The sequence below is a fragment of the Pteropus vampyrus genome, unplaced genomic scaffold, assembly GCF_000151845.1.
Source record: "Pteropus vampyrus isolate Shadow unplaced genomic scaffold, Pvam_2.0 Scaffold347, whole genome shotgun sequence".
In the NCBI taxonomy this organism is placed as follows: domain Eukaryota; kingdom Metazoa; phylum Chordata; class Mammalia; order Chiroptera; family Pteropodidae; genus Pteropus; species Pteropus vampyrus.
The window spans coordinates 1,074,275-1,085,392 of record NW_011889128.1 but is presented as its reverse complement, the minus strand read 5'-3'; the positions used below and the strand labels follow the sequence as shown (position 1 = coordinate 1,085,392).

At 42.9% G+C, this 11,118-nt stretch overlaps 1 protein-coding gene across 2 annotated transcripts in view; it reads right to left on the bottom strand.

Moving 5' to 3' along the window:
• Positions 1 to 865: 865 nt before the first annotated feature.
• Positions 866 to 11,118, bottom strand: part of BCL7C (BCL tumor suppressor 7C) — a 47,703-nt gene continuing 37,450 nt past the window's right edge. For both annotated transcript variants that reach the window (XR_002776899.1, XM_023522425.1), the window contains one exon: positions 866 to 9,342. The gene's annotated coding sequence lies outside the window, so the exon portion shown is untranslated. The remainder of the gene's footprint in view (positions 9,343 to 11,118) is intronic.

Genomic DNA, 11,118 nt, shown 5'->3' with positions numbered 1-11,118 from the left:
GGAGAAGGAGCTGGGCCTTTTTACTTACATACCAATTATGGCTATAAGTCCCTCTGGGGAAGGAGGAGCATAGGGACATAAAGGTTCCCATGAGCTGAGTGGCTCCAGTATCCATGGGCAAGCCTCTGAAGGTTGTGGGTGTAAGCTATTCACAGGAAAACATACAGAATCCAGCATTGGTAAAAGTGGTCTGAGGATCAGGGAGGGTGGCGGTGGCCACAGGATTTGATATAACATCTATGGAAAGCTTAGGCCTTCTCTCTTCCTTCCATCCCACTTGCCCCACTCCCCAGGCAAAGTTGGAGCATGCCAATGGGCTGACTCAATGATCCCACCATCAAAACTAAAGTATGTCACTTGTGTTCATTTTGAGGAGCTGTCAGCTTTTTTTTCTTCCTATTTTTCAAAATAACTTCTAATTTTCTATATGAAGCATTCTGTTTACCAAATGTGTACCGGATAGAGAAAAAGCAAGAGGTTCCTAAAGACCTTTTCTCCTTCCACAACTGAGTACTCAAATGCCAGTAATGGTCAGCCAGGCAACATAATAGTCATAATAGCAGATTCTGTCTTTACTGAACACTTATCATGTGCCAAGTAGCATTCTAAATGCTTTACATTCACTATCTCATTTAACCCAACGATTGTACAAGGGAAATACCATTATCACCTCCATTTTATGGATAAAGAATCTAAGCTAATAAGTGGTAGAGCTAGGATTTGAATCTAGGCTGTTTTGACTATAGCATGTGAGCACTTAACCACATTTTCTAAAAAGGTGTAATTGACAATGAAGGGATTTAAATCTCTTATATGTTAAATAACACCAAAGATCCATGAAATGAAATATTTAGTAACACAAGGAGAAACATGAAACAGATTTATTGGAAATATTCTAATACATTTTCTGAACAAATAATCAAAAATAAATAGGGACATAGAAGATATAAACATATACAATTTTACCCTGAAATCAAATAGTATTCCTTCCTTTCAAGTTTCATGGACAGTGACAAAATTCAACAAATACTAAGCTACAGAGAATATTTTGGTAAATTTTGAAAAGTGGAAATTCTAGAAGTCAGTCTCTGATCAAAACACAATTCAACTAACAATAATATAAAACACACACTTAGAAATTGAAACACATAAATAGCATCTCAAATTACCCTTAGGACAAGAAGTAAATCAAGAATTAAAAAACTACTAAGAAAGTAATTTAAAAATAGGATACAGTCAAAGCTATCTGCAGAAGTAAAATTAATAGCATTCAATGCTTTTAGTGTCAAAAAGAGAAAAATAAAATAAATTAAGCATGCAAGCTGAGATTTTAGAAAAGTATTCAAACAGCTGCCTCCCCCCACCAAAAAAAAAAAATGGGAGAAAGAAAATATTTGAAATAGAAAAGAACAAACATCTAGAAACCTAAGAGTAGGAAAGGTGTACCTTCTAGCCTATGGAAATATGTAGCCATGCTCCATGTGAAATTGGCCTCTGTCATGTGTCCTTAGTCTTCCCCTTTCTCACTGCTCGTGCTCTGCCTAGTGTGCTCATCTACTCAGGTTTTAGCTACCTTCAGCTCCTGTCTCTATGTCAGCATCATATACATACTGTGCCTCTATGGTGGCACACGTGCTCTGCAATAAATTCTTTCCACCTGTGATGCTCTCTCTATTAGACTTAAGGTCTTCATGACAGGAAGCATGTCCTGATCATCACTGTATCCTCAGAGTCTGGGATGTGGTGGGTCCTTAATAAACATTTGCTGAATGAAAGAATGAGTTAGATGGGCTCAAGCACTGATCCTAAGTTGCATTTGGTCCCTAACTGCTTCTGTCCTCACTGCCCAGCTACAGACCCCAAGCCTAGAATTAATTATTCCAACAGTAAGAGGACTAACTACAGAGTATCTGCCTAATGGGATATTTATTATGCAACCGGTAATGATTGTATTGACAATGTCAATAAAATATGAGGTAGTAGGGCTTTGATTTTTTTCTTATTTCTCCTTTTCCACCGAATAATCAAATATTTCTCTTGTGAAATAGAAAATAGCCATCTCTACCTTCAGGGCTGGTTCAAATGCCACCTTCTCTGTGTATCTTTCCTGATTTCTCCAACTAGAAACAATTGTCCCTTTCCTGGGCTTCCAGAGCATCTGTCCCTCCCTCTGGTATCTTAAAATTTCTGCCTTTGGTTATTTGTGTCTCCAAATGGGCTGTGGACACCCTCTAGGCAGATTGCAGGTCTCCTGCACAGTGCCACTCCTGATAAGTAGAAGATGCACTAGGATGTTTGTTCATCCAGACTTGAACCCATCTTCCTCTGCACGTGCAGGGGTGGAGAGGGGACAACAAACTTATTTCAATACACAGTTGCCTGAGTGACAGATATCATATGGAACTCAAAGCATACCGGGAAGAGGATCACAGTCCCCAAAAAGACCCCTAAAATCCTCAGGGACCAACACACTCACACCTACATTGCTCCTGGCTGGGAAAAGTTCCCAGATGCAAGTTGTGTGGCTTCAGCCAAAAAGAGGCAGGGAGATGGGGGTCTGCTCTCACATTATCTGGGGCTGATAAATGCGATTGAGGTAGATGTTCTGATCACCTCTTTTGTGCCCAGATGAACAAGGAGAAGGTATTTCAGGCACAGGGATCCTCTAAGCAATTTCCAGTAGCAAGAGGCAAGCAGACTTACTTTAGAAAGAACCACAGCATTAGCTACTGCTATGACTCCCCAATCATCTTTACTTCGTTGTCAGAACAATCTTTCTAAAATTCAAATCATACCTTGTCAGTTCCCTACTCAGAGTCCTTCAATGGTTCCTCACAGCCATCAGGATTTGGCCCTACATTCCAGGCTCCACATGATCTGGCCCTCACAGACTTCTTCATTGCCATCTCCTGCCATACACTCCCATGCCCCCAAACAGTGAACTCCCTCAGGATTCCCAGTCTGGCCCCTCTCTCTCCTCACAGAATTCTCCATTTACAGCATTTTATCCAGGACCACGGATTCAAAAATCATCTATATGTGACAACTCTTAAATTTTTTTCTGGTCTGAACTTCTATCTCCAGCTCCAAAACAATATCTCCAATTGTCTAGACACATGATATCTTCACTTGGATGTCAAAGGTATCTCAAACTCAACTGTCTAAAACAGAAACCCATCCCACTGACCACCTTACGTTGCTTATCTTCCCCAGGGCAGTAATCATCCCCACCATCCACCCAGCCACTCGAGTCATTTTTGACTCCTCCCTCTCTGACTGCTCACACAGTCACTCTACCACTAAGTCCAGCCAAATCTACTGCCAAAGTTTCTCGAACATCCATCCATTTTCCCTCTATCCTATATGACATTGCCCTAGTCTAAGCCACATCTCCCACCCAGACTGCATAAGAGCCTCCTAGTGTGTCCTCTTGCTTCCTTGTCTGTACCCCTACAATGCATTCTCACACAGCAGTCAGGGTGGTCTTATATGTAAATTAATCATGCCACTCCATCTTTGATGATCTTTGATGGAGTGGCATGATTAATTCTATAACCAATTAATTCTATAACCAATCCAGGCTTCTAGTATTAAGCGGCTCCCACTGGGCAAATCTGGGACAATTTGAGCTCCAAAATAATTAAGGTTGATAGCTATAAAATCATAGAAATCCAAAAGTACCTATTAATAATAAATATATAAATAAACGGGCAGAATAATGTCAAGTGGAGGGAGTACTAGAGTTGAAGTCATCATTTTGTAACCATCATGATAAAGATTGATTTGATTCAGGCAAGGATCATCAAGAGATGTTAATCTTACCTATTTACTAATCTGTAGAATAGGATATAGGCATAGTTCTAACACATCTTCCTGATTGCTCATCAGTTACTAGAGAAAAATAATAACTACAGATTGGAAAAATCAGACAAAATCACCAAGGAGGAGTAGATGTACATTGTGTGCCTCTTGTGTCACACTGAGAAGGACACAAGAACATTTATGCAGTCTTCCAGCCAGGAATGCAAAACCCATATCTAATAATGAAGATATAGCGGACAAACCCAAAATGAGGAACATTCTATTAAAAGGGAAGATTGCATTCTTCCATAAAGTCAATATCATAAAAGATAAAGAAAGGCTAACCATTCCAGATTAAAGGAGACTAAAAGGAAAAGACAATTTAATGCAATACATCATTTCTAGACTGGATACTAGAGACAACAATGCTATATAAAGGATATTGTTTAGACAATTGACAAAATGGGTGGTTAATTAGATACCGTAATGCATCAATGTCAAATTTAGTGAAGCGGAGAACTGTATTGTACTCTATAGATATCCTTTCTATTATTTCACTTTTCTGTAACTTTGATATTATTTCCAAATTAAAAGTTAAACCAAGAAATCCAGGCTCCTTACCATGGCCCACAAGGCACCTGCCACCATCCCCAGCCAGCCTGCCCAATCTTACCTTGACCACACGCCCTAGCACACGTGGCTCCATTGACACAGGTTAGCTTTCAGTTTTCCCAACATACCAAGTTCTTTCCCACCTCTGAGCCTTTGTGCACATACCTATTGTTGCCTCTATACAGAATTCTATTCCCCCTCAACTCAGTTCTCAGGACTATAGTAGTTGTCACTTTCTCAAAATGGCCTTTGACCTCCAACCTGATATAGATCTAGTACATTCTTTCATAGCACCTTGAACTTTTCCTTCATGAATCTTATCACAGTTCATAAGAGTCTATATTTTGGGAGGATTGCTTAATGTCCATTTTCTCTACTAGCCTGAAAGCCCCCTGAAGCCAGGGATCTTGTCTGTTTCATCCATGAATGTGTCCTCCACCCCTGTTCTTGGACCTGGTACACTGTCAGGCACTTAGTGGACAGCTGATTAAATGGTGAATGCCACCCTCCAAGTTCACCCCCAAACTGCTGGCAGCTTGCAGAGCACACACCCAATAGTCCATCACTAGCTCCAAGAAATGATGTCAGAGGCTTCACCTATGAAGGCTGTTTGGATCCCCACCACTATGCCAGAATTTGAAATGATGAGGCCATGATAAAGAGGAAAAGGAACTTGCGGGAAGAGTGATGTTAAAGGAAAGATGATAAATTCAATCGGGAGGCTGGATCAAAAGGGGATGTCAGGAGGCAGTTGGCTGGACCAGACTGGTGCTCAGAGGAACAGTGTGGATTAAAATGAGTAGCTGCAGCTGTGGGCATGAAGATCCCTCACAAACCAATGCAAAAGAAAGAGAAGAGAGTCCAAGAATGGGGCCCAGAGGTCCTGGACTTAAGGGAGAAGCAGAGAAAAACATTCCTGGAAGCAAAGAAAGTGTCCAGAAAAGTAGGAGATATTGAGAGAGATTGCTGTCACCAAAGGCAAGAGAGGAGGCCACCGAGGCTCTAAATCTCACATGTTGGTGTTTCCTTCTTCCTGGTCAAGCTCAGCATCTGGGTCCTGGTAAGTTGAGGCAGCCTGTGGGAGTGCTTAAGGGCTTGGACTCTGTCTGAATCCTGACTCCACAACATATAGGCTGAGTGACCCTGGGCAATGGACTTAACTTTCCCAACTCCAAGCCCCCATTTGCAAAACAGGACTAGTGCTAACAGTTACTTTATGCGGCTGCTGTCAGGATTACAGAAATCATCTTAGGAAGCCCTGTGATCCATGTGTGGGAATGAATGAGCATCAGAGATGCATGCACAGGAGCAGGATGCACTGGCTCTAGCTAATAGGATTGTTTCCTAAGATCAGCCAGTAATAGGGCTTCAGCCAATAGTCAGAGCCCCCTTACCACCTTCTATTACATGTTCTCTTCCTCTGTTCAATCCCTACTAAACAAACCTACAACGAGCAGGTTCCATATAACATTGTCCTTTCTCCAAAGCCTGCTCCTGAAAATTGGCTTTTCCTTGTCTCCCAAGTTTGCCCTAAGTCAGACAAAGCCAGTTTGCCTACTTGTTTGCAACTAAACCCTGTTTTCCAGGTAATTATAGTGACATCGCCTCCTCAACACAGCTACTTGCTACAGATATGAGTACGTATCCTCAGACCCCTTACTTGGAGATAGTACTAATGTCTGCCAGTAGCTTCTGACAGTCACATCTCTGAAGAAAAGAGAAGTGTGTGAATACCATTTCATAGCTTAGAAAGCACTTCCACAACATAGCCTCCCTTTCATCCTCACAACTGCCCGGTGAGGTAGATACACAGTAGATAACTACACTGGTCCATTTATCAAGTATTTACAATGTACCGTGCTCTATGTTAAGCATTTTCATATGTCATCTCATTTTAACTCACGTAAGTCTTATAAAATAGACTTCTTCCTTTTATAGAAGAGAAAAATGGGGCTCTGGGTGGTTAAAACTTGCCCCAGATCAAAGAGGTGGTAAATAATGGATTCAAACCTCAGACTTTCTGACTCCAAAACCATGCTTTTAACCTTTTATACTATTGCTTCACAAAGCAAGTATACTATTTCCCAAACATCATTCTATCCATTAAATTGAAGCTCAGAAAAGTAAAATGATTTGCCCAAGGTCTCGCAACCAGGAAATGGCATGGCTAGGATCCATAACTGGATCTTGTGGCTCTGAGCCCCCGAAACCATGAAGCTTCAGTGACTGGGCTTGACAACATGCTAGGTAATTATTTCTGCAGCAGACTTGCCTTGCCAATCCTGCTCAGTGCAGAATATTTATACATAGGAAGTCCTTCCTGATGTTTTCCAGAAATACATTTTTGGAGTCCCAAGAACAATCGGTCAAGAAATTGGGCCTCTCTCTGCCTCTGAAAGGAAACCATACTCTGTGGAAACTCACCCCTGTTTTAAAAAAACTTTCTCTTTGACTCTAAAAAAAAAGAAAAAGAAAGAAAGAAAGAAAGAAAGAAAAGAAAGAAAGAAAGAAAGAAAGAAAGAGAAAGAAATTGAGAAAATGGAAAAATATAATTCTCCTGTGAAAATTAATGCTTAACAATAAACACAGAGGCATTCGTGGTTTGAAGGAATCTGCTGACATCAAGTAGAAACCAAGAGAAAGAAACACACACAGAGTCCAAGGTGAAGGTAGACATTTCTGGAACTTGGAACATGAGCATATAAGAGAGAAGCTGTCATAATCCAGCTTTTTTTTTTTTAGCTGTTGCCATATTAAAAGTGTATTTGTGGCCCAGTCTGCTGTTAATAGTGAGTCATTCTCACAAATAAAAATCAGTTTACATGCATCATATCTCTTATGAAAATCCTATGAATGTTCCAAGAACTTACAAGTTTTGTAAATAATTAAGTCCTTAAATTGGCAATTTCAACACATGATTCTGTGTAGTGCAGGTAATCTTGTTAAAAATTTAAAGATTTTGTTATTCAAATACTATCCAATAATGTCCTCCAGTATTTTCTGATTTTAGAATATTTGTTGTAGCCTACAGTTCTTTGTAACTACTACTAAATGTGTATTTCTTACTTACAAAAAATACATAAAGTTATGAAAAATACAGAATAAAATGACTTCGGGAATTCCCAAGAATTCCACTTTTTCATTCCCAAATCTTGAAGCTTGGGAATTTGGAAACCTTAGCCCAGAGGGACCGGATGAACTCCCCAAGCAACCCAATGGGGCGGCACTGTGGAGAGACAATCTTAACCTTCCCTGGCCCCCAGGAGGGTTCCACAGAGGAGCTGGTCCTGGGGCGCAGCTTCTTCTGCCAACATCCTCCTAAAGGCAGAAGTCTGGGAAGAGGTCAGTCACTGCAGGGTTCCATGGGCAGAGCCTGAAAAGCATGGCCTTAGCATGAAATTTCTATGACCTCTCAGGTTGCATCTCAAGCACTGGTACAAAAGGTAACTTTCATTGTAGGGAGTATCTGCTCACCCCAGTATAAAAAAGAGTTTTATATAATTACCATGAGAAAAATGGATGCTCTGTAAATGGATGCCCTGTCAAACCAGCAGGTACCAGCAGGAGAAGCCATGTAATAGGGCAGGCTGTGGAGTCAGGCAGGTAGACCTGGGTCTGAATGAGGTTGGTTCTGCCATATACTGGATGTGTGACCTTAGGCAAGTCCCTCAAGACTTAGTTTTGGCATCTGTAAAATGCTAATAACAATACCAACGTCACAGGGATATTGTGAGGATCAAATGAGATGATCCCATAAATCACAAAGCCTGGCACAGAGTAAGCCCTGAATAAATGGGAGATGTTATTATTTCCTAGTATGACAGGCTCAGCACGAAAGTCGGTTAGGAGAACTTGGGGAAAGCCCTTAGAATCACTCAAAAGGTACTAGGCCTTTTCCATGTGGGGATTTTACTATGCCTGAAGCCTCTGGGCCTCCTGGCTAGCCCAGGCCATCTTCCCTGTCTCCACGCAGGTCCCACGGCACAAAGCAGCCAGGCGGGCGCCCTGGACGAAAAGCCTCTTGCCCATATGTATTCCCAGGGGACTGGTGAGGTTGGCACCGGTAGAAGCTCTTGCTGATCCTCCTCTGGTGATGCTGGTAACCCCACCTACAGGCCTGGCATCCGTGGGTTTTCTGGAAAGGGCTTAGGTAGTGGGTGGGAGTTGGGGTGGGGTGGGGTGGGATGCGGAATAGGACGGTACCCCGCAGGGTCTCCATGCAAGCGGGGGCCTCTGCGTGACCAGGCTGTCAGGCAAGGCCCAGGGTTGTAGGAGGCCAGCAGGAGCCTGGGAGGACGCACGGGTGCTACCCTCTCCCACGGGAGAGGCGCTGGGCCCTGCGTGCACCCCTAGGACCAGAGCCGGAGTGGGAGCGCTGGGGCTGGAGGAGGTGGGCCCTGCAGCCCAGAGCCCTCCCTGCACTCCAGCACTGCCAGGGCCTCTGGCTGTGCTGCATCCTCAGGCGCTGGGTGTGGTCCGAGTTATGTCGAAGCCCTTCCCGAACGTGTGGGGTGCAGGTGGTGCTGCTCACGGTGCACAAACAGTGGTGAGCAAGATTGGTGCTGTGACCCTAGATTTGGGGCAGGCTAGGGTCGCTGGCTTCCGATGTTCCTGCAGTGGCTGTCTAGCAAGGAAGCTCTCTCCACCCTCAGGGCACCAGTGGGTGGCTAGATCTTGGGATGGTCAAGGGAGACCTGGGGGCCTCACCTTGCCGGGGGAGCTGGCTCACCTCCCCTTCCCCTGTGGGATAGTCCTGGGTGCCCTAGGGGCCTTGCCTCCTGCCCCAGGAGCCCTGGTGTCCGGCGGCGGTGGCGCAGCGCTGGGTCGGGTGTTTGTCCGTAGGCCCCTCCTGGGAAGGAGCCTCCTGAGAGGCTCTGTCTTCAGGCCTTTCTCATGGAGGGTTCTCCTTGTCACTCTCACTCCTGAATCCTGCAGAGAGAAAAGAATCTGGGCAGTGTTTTCTCTCCTCCTTACCCCACCCAAGATTCGGAAGACCCTCCTGGACAGAAGTTCCTATGGTATCCATTGTTCCTCTGTTGAGCCCTCCCCCTTCCTAGTGTGCAGATACAACACTGCCATAGCTGAGACATGATCAAACTGGATAATAGAGGTCATTCTGCTCAGAGGATTCCCTGAAACTCCACCTCCCCCAACTCACGACCCCACCCCCGTCACATCCAGGTGTATCCTCACGAGTCAGGTTCTCCTTGCTGAGCAGCGCCTAGACTCACACTGGTGGCAGCTGGCCTCGGTTTCTGGTGTGGCCTTTTGAGGCAACTAAAAGCACAGCATCTGTGGGTTGCTTGCTGATTCTTAACAGGTGGCCCCGGAGGGGCACAGGCTGGAACTAAACTTGGTCTGTAGCTGAACCCCTCTCAGGATTGTGCCACTGGACACTTACTACACAGAGCCGCACTAAGACAGGGAGACTTAGGAGCTTTGCTTAGTACATAGAAACAGACACAGAAAGGCAGCCAAAATGGGAAGACAAAGAAACAGAAACCATATGAGAGGACAGAACAGAGATCCAGGAATAGTGGAGTCAAGCAATGTAACAGATACAGAGTTCAAAACACTGGTTATAAAGATGCTCGATGAACTTATGGGAAGTGTAGATGAATTCACTGAGAATTTTAACAAAGAGATAAAAAAAAAGCATAAAAATGGAAATGGAAATTATAAAAGGGAACCAGTCAGAAATGAAGAAGACATTATCTGAGATGAATAATCTATTAGAGGGAATCAACAGAGTGGATAAAGAAGAGGATCAAGCCACTGATATAGAAGATGGGGAAGCCAAGGACACTCAATTAGAATGGCAAGAACAAAGAAGCCAATACTTAAATGATAATTCAAGGAGCCTATGGGACAAAATTAAATGTAAAAACATCTGGATCATAAGGGTACCTTAAGGGGAATAAGAAGTTGAAGAGCTATTTGAAGAAACGATAGAAAACTTTCTTAACTTAATGAAGGAAATAGACATACAACCCCAGGAAGCTCAGAGAGTCCCAAAAAAGATGAATCCAAAGAGGCCCACACCAAAACACACTATAATTAAAATGCTAAAGGTTAAATACAAAAAGAGAATCTTAAAAGCAGTAAGAGAAAAACAGTTATCTACAAGGGAACACCCATAAGACTGGCAGCTGATTTCTCAAAACAAAAACAAAACAAAACAAAAAACTAGGCAGGACAGAAGGCTTGGCACAAAATATTCAAAGTGATGAAAACCCAGGATCTACAACTAAGAATTCTTTATCCAGCAAAGCTATCATTTAGAGTCAAAGGACTGACAGATAAAGAGCTTCCCAGACAAAAATAAGCTATAGGAATTTATCAACACCAAGCCAGTATTATAGGAAATGTTGGAGGAACTTGTTTAAGAAGAAAAAACGTGTATCAAAAACATGAATAAGGAATGGTAATAACATTCCTATCAATAAGTACCTCAGATGGAAAAGAATTAAATGCTCCACCCAAAAGATAGAGTAGCTGAATGGATAAGAAAATAAGATTACTACATATGTTGCCTATAAGAGTCTCACTTCAGATTAAAAGACACACACAGAACAAAAGGAAGGGGATGGAAAAAGATATTGCCTTGATGGACCTAGAGGGTATTGGGCTGAATGAAGTTAGTCAGATAGAGAAAGACAAATATCATATGATTTCATGTATATGTGAAATCTAAAGAACAAAACA